This window comes from Stegostoma tigrinum, chromosome 21 (assembly GCF_030684315.1).
Source record: "Stegostoma tigrinum isolate sSteTig4 chromosome 21, sSteTig4.hap1, whole genome shotgun sequence".
Lineage (NCBI taxonomy): Eukaryota > Metazoa > Chordata > Chondrichthyes > Orectolobiformes > Stegostomatidae > Stegostoma > Stegostoma tigrinum.
In genome coordinates, this window is record NC_081374.1 from 32,245,205 (window position 1) to 32,251,282 (window position 6,078).

Sequence of the window (6,078 nt, forward strand, 5' to 3'; positions counted from 1 at the left end):
TGGACAATTCCAAACATAACTGTTTATTTACTGATGGAAAAAAACAAGTGTAAATGAAACCAATAGAAGCTGAGGATTTCCTTAACAATGCATACCTGATTTAGGTATCATAGCCAATAAATATTTCACAATCCATAATTATGTGCCATACCAGTGGGTATAATTGTGGTTAGATTGGCAAAATTGTTAGATTCTATTGGAACCAAGTAAGGTCTTGTCCAGCTTATGGCACCCAAAGCAGCTGATCTCTTTCAAGGGAAATGTCAGCTTCCTCCTCCTCATTGCCCTTGTCCTGCTCAGAAGACAGATCCCCCATCAGGTCTGACAACATCTGTGGGGAGAAAGCTGAGCTAATGTTTCAAGTCCAGACATTCTTCAACAGAATGGAGTTCCAGGTCTCCAGAATCTGCAGTTTTTTTTTGTTTTGTTTTATTTTGGTGAAGGTGGCATATGCTGAAGGCCAAAAATTGTCATTGAGGGAAGATCTTGCATGCCCCAAAACATTTTCTATTCTCGACCGACATCAAATGCTCATCTCCTTACAGTGTTTAGTACAAACCATTGTTATATGTGCATGACAAATGATGAAGCAATGGGTGTTGGATGAATATTGGTTCCCCTTCATCCAGCAATTGGCCTTTTGTAACATCCTTACTTTTAAGTTTGACATCATTGAAATGCCCACGTTCAAGCAGCAAGCACCAGGCCCCCAACTGATGGACAGGACCAGATTAAATCTTGGGTTGCTCCCTTGCTCTCTTAGCACTCATTCTCTCAGCATCTATCTGCATGTTCTCAGCATCGTTGCCTTGCATTGCTATGCCATTTCTGATATCACATTGGTGCTTCACTAGGAGCCCGATGCTATCAGGGTTGAGGAAACCATATGGACTATAACAAGTCAAGAAAAGGTTGACAGTTCTGTTTCAAAGGTGGCTGGGGATAGATAATAAGTCAACACTAACCAGTGATGGCCATGTCTTAAGAATGAATTTGATTAAAAATCTCGTGCTGTAATTTAACTGCCTGCTTTCCACCAGCTGGGATTCTCTCTGCATGTGAAGATTCGTTCCTATCACTAAAAAACATCTCTTGATTTTCAAAATTCAAGTGAAGGATGTGGGTGTCCAGACAGTCTAACCATTATTATACTCATTGTATCTCTCTCCTCAAATGCTGCCTGATCTGTTGAGTTTCTCCAGCATATTGTTTTAGTTTGGATCTGCAACATCCACAGTTTTTGCTTTAATTTTAAGGGAGCACAATGTTTAAGGGCTCAGATTCAGCTCTTTTTATTCACAACACAGCGCACCACATCTTTATTCATTAATGGAAACACGGCATTGCAGGTTAGGCAGTATTTATTGTCCATCCCTAATTGCCCAGAGGGCAGTTAAGAGGCAACCACATTGCTGTGGGTCTGGAATCGCATGGAGGCCAGACCAGGTAAGGATAGCAGTTTCCTTCCCTAAAGGACATTAGTGAGCCAGATTTGTTTTTCCAGCAACCTGCAACAGATTCATGGGCATCATTAGATTCTTAATTGCAGATTTTTTTTGGATTCAAATTCCACCATCTGCTATGGCAGGATTCAAACCCAGGTCTCCAGAATGTTATCTCGGCCAGTGGATTAACAGTCCAGCGATAATACCACTTGGCAATTGCCTCCCCATGTGTATTAGGAGAAGGTAAAAAGTATAGAAACTGACATCATACTGAAATAATTTCCCATTCACTCGTATCAATCCTTCACCTAAATGCTTTACACATTGCTAATGCCTGCGTTTTTTGATCAACATCTTGCTTTGTAACAGAAAGATTAAAATGTGTAACTCTAGAATACATTAATCAATGGAATACATCAGAATCCTTTGGTCAATAATGTCCACTAAGAGTAAAATGGGATGATTCTCTACATGTAACTCAACTATGATTTAGCATCAGGTAAAAAAACTATCATTAACACATACTGTTCATCTATTTCTCATCATAGAATCCCTACAGTGCAGAAAGCAGCCATCTGGCCTATCAAGTCTGCACCAGCCCTCTGAAGAGTACCCACCCTGAGCCACTCCCATCCCTGTATCCCCACATCTACCATGGCTAACCTTCCAAGCCTCCACATCGCTGGACAGTGCAGGGCAATTTAGCATTGCAATCCACTTAGCCTGTACATCTTTGGACTGTGGGAGGAAACCAGAGCACTTGGTAGAAACCCACACAGACACAGGAAGAATGTGCAAACACCACACACAGTCACCCAAAGCTGGAATTGACCCTAGGTCCTTGTGCTGTAAGGTAGCAGTGCGAACCACTGAACCACCATGCCACCCCGTACTTCTGTACGTCATTAGCATTCTCTTTGCTTTGAGATCCAGCCACATTTCTGATTTGTTTCATATTAACGTTCTTTTCAACATTGAAACAATTTAATCTAAGTAAAGTCTTAAAACTATAATATGGTTTTCAGAAGCATGCTTCAAAATGTATGGCGCTAATCTAAAAATTCAATTCTGTCTTAAACATTACTTATAATAAATGTACAAATATTTCCATGCACTTGAGTTTTGAAACTTGCATTGAAATTAGTTTCCTAAGTGATGGAGAGAGAGAGAGAGATCATATTTCTCAGGACCATACAGAACAGTTTGGTAACTTGCAGAAGTGAATGATGGTCAACAATCATTGTTCATATCAGTGATTCAGTACAGATCCCCACACAGCCAGACTGTTACTAATTAGCAAATGACAGAACAAGCAATGCCTTTCAGTGCCTCAGGGCAGTCTTGATTCAAGAAAATCCTCCAAGGGAAACCTCATGACGGAGGAGAAACACCCCTCATATATTTTGAAGATTGGTAATTTCCTGGCCCTGCGTTCCACTCTTCGCTCTGCAAATTCTAAAGGAAATTTCATTGATGCCATTAATACTTAGCAAAATTAACTGCAGCTGAATATTTTGTGGATCAGCAAGGTCATTTCACAAGCGTTGTCTCTAAAAACCCCAAACACATCTGGGAGTGACCTTGTACAGCTACAAATATTTGAAGAATTTGATTGCTTATTTTATGATTTCACAGAAGAGCAGCAAAGAATATTCCAGAACGGAAGAGATTTGTAAAACATAAGCTAAGTTTGTAAAATGTTGTGGATCATGGATCATTCAAATTCGTGCAATTTAAATGGTACATTTTTGGGAAAGTTGACTTATTGGAACAATTTCCTCATTATATTTATTAACCCAATTAGACATAAGAATGGAATGGTACTCAAATTTGAGATTAAGCATAAATAGAAGTAATCAAATATTTTGTGTTTCAGCTTGAATCTTAGGCTCCTAAGACAATGAACTCGGTGGAGAACAATGCATTAGAGTTGAAAACTAAAATACAGTTTAAAAAATAGAGTTTTCCACTGTGTTAAATTTTGCTTAAATATTCTACCAGGGATAACATGGATCAGTTGAGTCAGGATGGAGCAAATTGACATGGTCATGGAAGAAATGGACTTGTTGGGAAAAATGGCCTTTTATTTCCTGAGTTTTAAAAGTGACACATTGAGTTTTAAAAACCTTTCGTTTACAGTTCAAACGTAAATTTATTGTACAAGTGTTTAATCAAATAATAGATATATAAAGATCAATTCTTTTTATTCAACCTTAAAATGGGAGATTTTTTTGCAGGTAGAAGTTAAAAGGATGTGGAATGAAATCAACTGGAACAGTTAGATTTTTGAGGTGATTTGGTCTTTGGCCTTTCTGATAGATAACTTATAAAGAGAGTCCTATTAAATTTATACTAGATGAACTATTTTCTCCAGACACATTTACAGACCATGTTTAGTTTCTTTCCATAAGTAAATCATGCAATATTTGATATGACACAAAGAAAGTGTGTCAAATATCTAATCCCTCTTCCACCAGTGCATCAGAGATACTATGTGTACAATCCACACCATGTAAAACCTGTGAGAGATTTTTCTATTGTATCTCCCAACCACATGCCACGAACGATAAGGACCAAGGGAAATAGATGTGCATACACACCAGGTTCACTTCCAAGTTCCAGTGTCACACAGCATCCTGACTTGAAAATCATATTTTTATTCCAGCATCTTTGCAGTGTCAAAGCATGGGTCTCCAAATCTACTATAAAATGACATCCATACTGATTTGTACAAACATTATCAAATTTTATTGAACATAAGGCTAGTAGAAGAAGACATCTTATCTGGAACCTGACAGAAACAGGTACCAGTTCCATTGGAACTAACATCATTGTGACATAGGTCCTTTTACATTTGCTCAGGGGTTATCCTTTGAGTGAACTATAATTCTCTTTACTCTCTATCTCCTCCCAAGTTGTTTTGTCCTTGTGAACTTGATTCACTATCTACACTATGTTTCAACCATTCCTGCTGTAAGAGAGAACAATGCATCTGGAGCCCTACAGAGCACGTTGCCAATTTCTGATTTTTTAAAAAATGAAATAATTGTCTTGCACATGTTCTAGAGATATTCTTAGAGTATCTATATAATTCTCTAAACTTGTACCGACCAAGCAGCAGTGCAGGGCTTTCTTCAGCACAAAGATTGCAACAACACAAAAAGAATATTCATTAGTATCTTTGCAAGATCAATTATGCACAACACATTGCAAAAAAGTATACCGATATGCCATTTCTATATGAACAGCATAATTGTATTATTTTATTATGTAATTAATAGACAGGTATATCTTTGCTGTTCCAGTGATTGCTCTTCATTTATTGTTCATCTCAAAATGTTACATTGAAAATTACCCAATATATCCATCTTTTGTCTGTGTCTGTTTGTCTATCTCTTTATCTACCTGAAATGAATGTCAGGTTTCTAGTTAAATGCTAGGAAGCTATGTTTGGAAGCAACCATGTAGCTTCTTTTGCAGCCTTGGCACCGGCCACTTCTCTTGGTGTCCTTGAACTGCAGAGTTGCCCAGAACTCTTATTTGATCAGAAGAGTGGAGAGGCAGTGCGTGGAAGGTTTAGGAACTCTAAATCAGAAATACCTGCCCTAAGTCTGTTTCTCTCTTTACTGGTGCTACTGAACTTGCTGAGTATTTGTGTTTTGTCATTTTCTATATGCTAGACTGCGTAGCAACTACCATAAAAAACAGAGATTTGTTGAGACAGATAGTAACAACACTGACATCTTACATGCCTATAATATTACAGACTAACACAAATGGCCCAGGTTCTGTGTTTACTGATGCTATTGCACATTATCTACATACAACTGATTGGCTGACGACACTACACTGATTCAATTCCATTTGAGAGAGTCATTAAAAGATGAAGTGTGTATCTTTCTAAAGGAATGTCGCATGTTGAGATGCCATGTAATGTTCTTAAGGTACAAATCTGACTTTTTGCGGAATATACGCCATTAAACAACTTCTCACTCAGAATGGGCAGAAAGTCCTGCACAATCACGAATGCCCACATCCCATGAATGAATAAAAAATTGTGGGGCATTAATTTAACACAAAGACTGTATGATTGGGATCTGAAAAATATAGCATTTTGGTTATCTCTTGAGTATTACCATGCCTGCATGTTGTAGGTGTAAATTTGGATGCTTCTTTACAATTGTTTATTGGTTGACTGCTCATTACAAACTGTTGTGGAACATTGCTTTGGGTTTTCTTTCTTGTGTTGAGTTTGTATTGAGAAAACCTTGAATTTTCTATACAATGCATTCTTCTGGACCATAGTTTGCATATGTCATAAACTGCTGAACACTGTCTTGGTAGGTGAGAGAGTCCACACCCCAAGCATGATTTGTTACTTCCACTGAACCTTTTGCTGGAAATTAAGCTCATTTCAGAGTCTAGCAATTGAACATACTGCTGGTCTGCTACAATTGTGCTGAAGTTGTACCTTCTTCTTGAACAGAGCCATGATCCTGATGAGAAGAGTTGACTGGGAATCAAGCTCAAATTTTCATGAGTTGTCATAGATGTGGCTTGATGACTAGAATGGTTCATGCCTGACTGTAAACACTACCTAAGATAAAAGAAATGTGCACTAGGTTTCATCAAT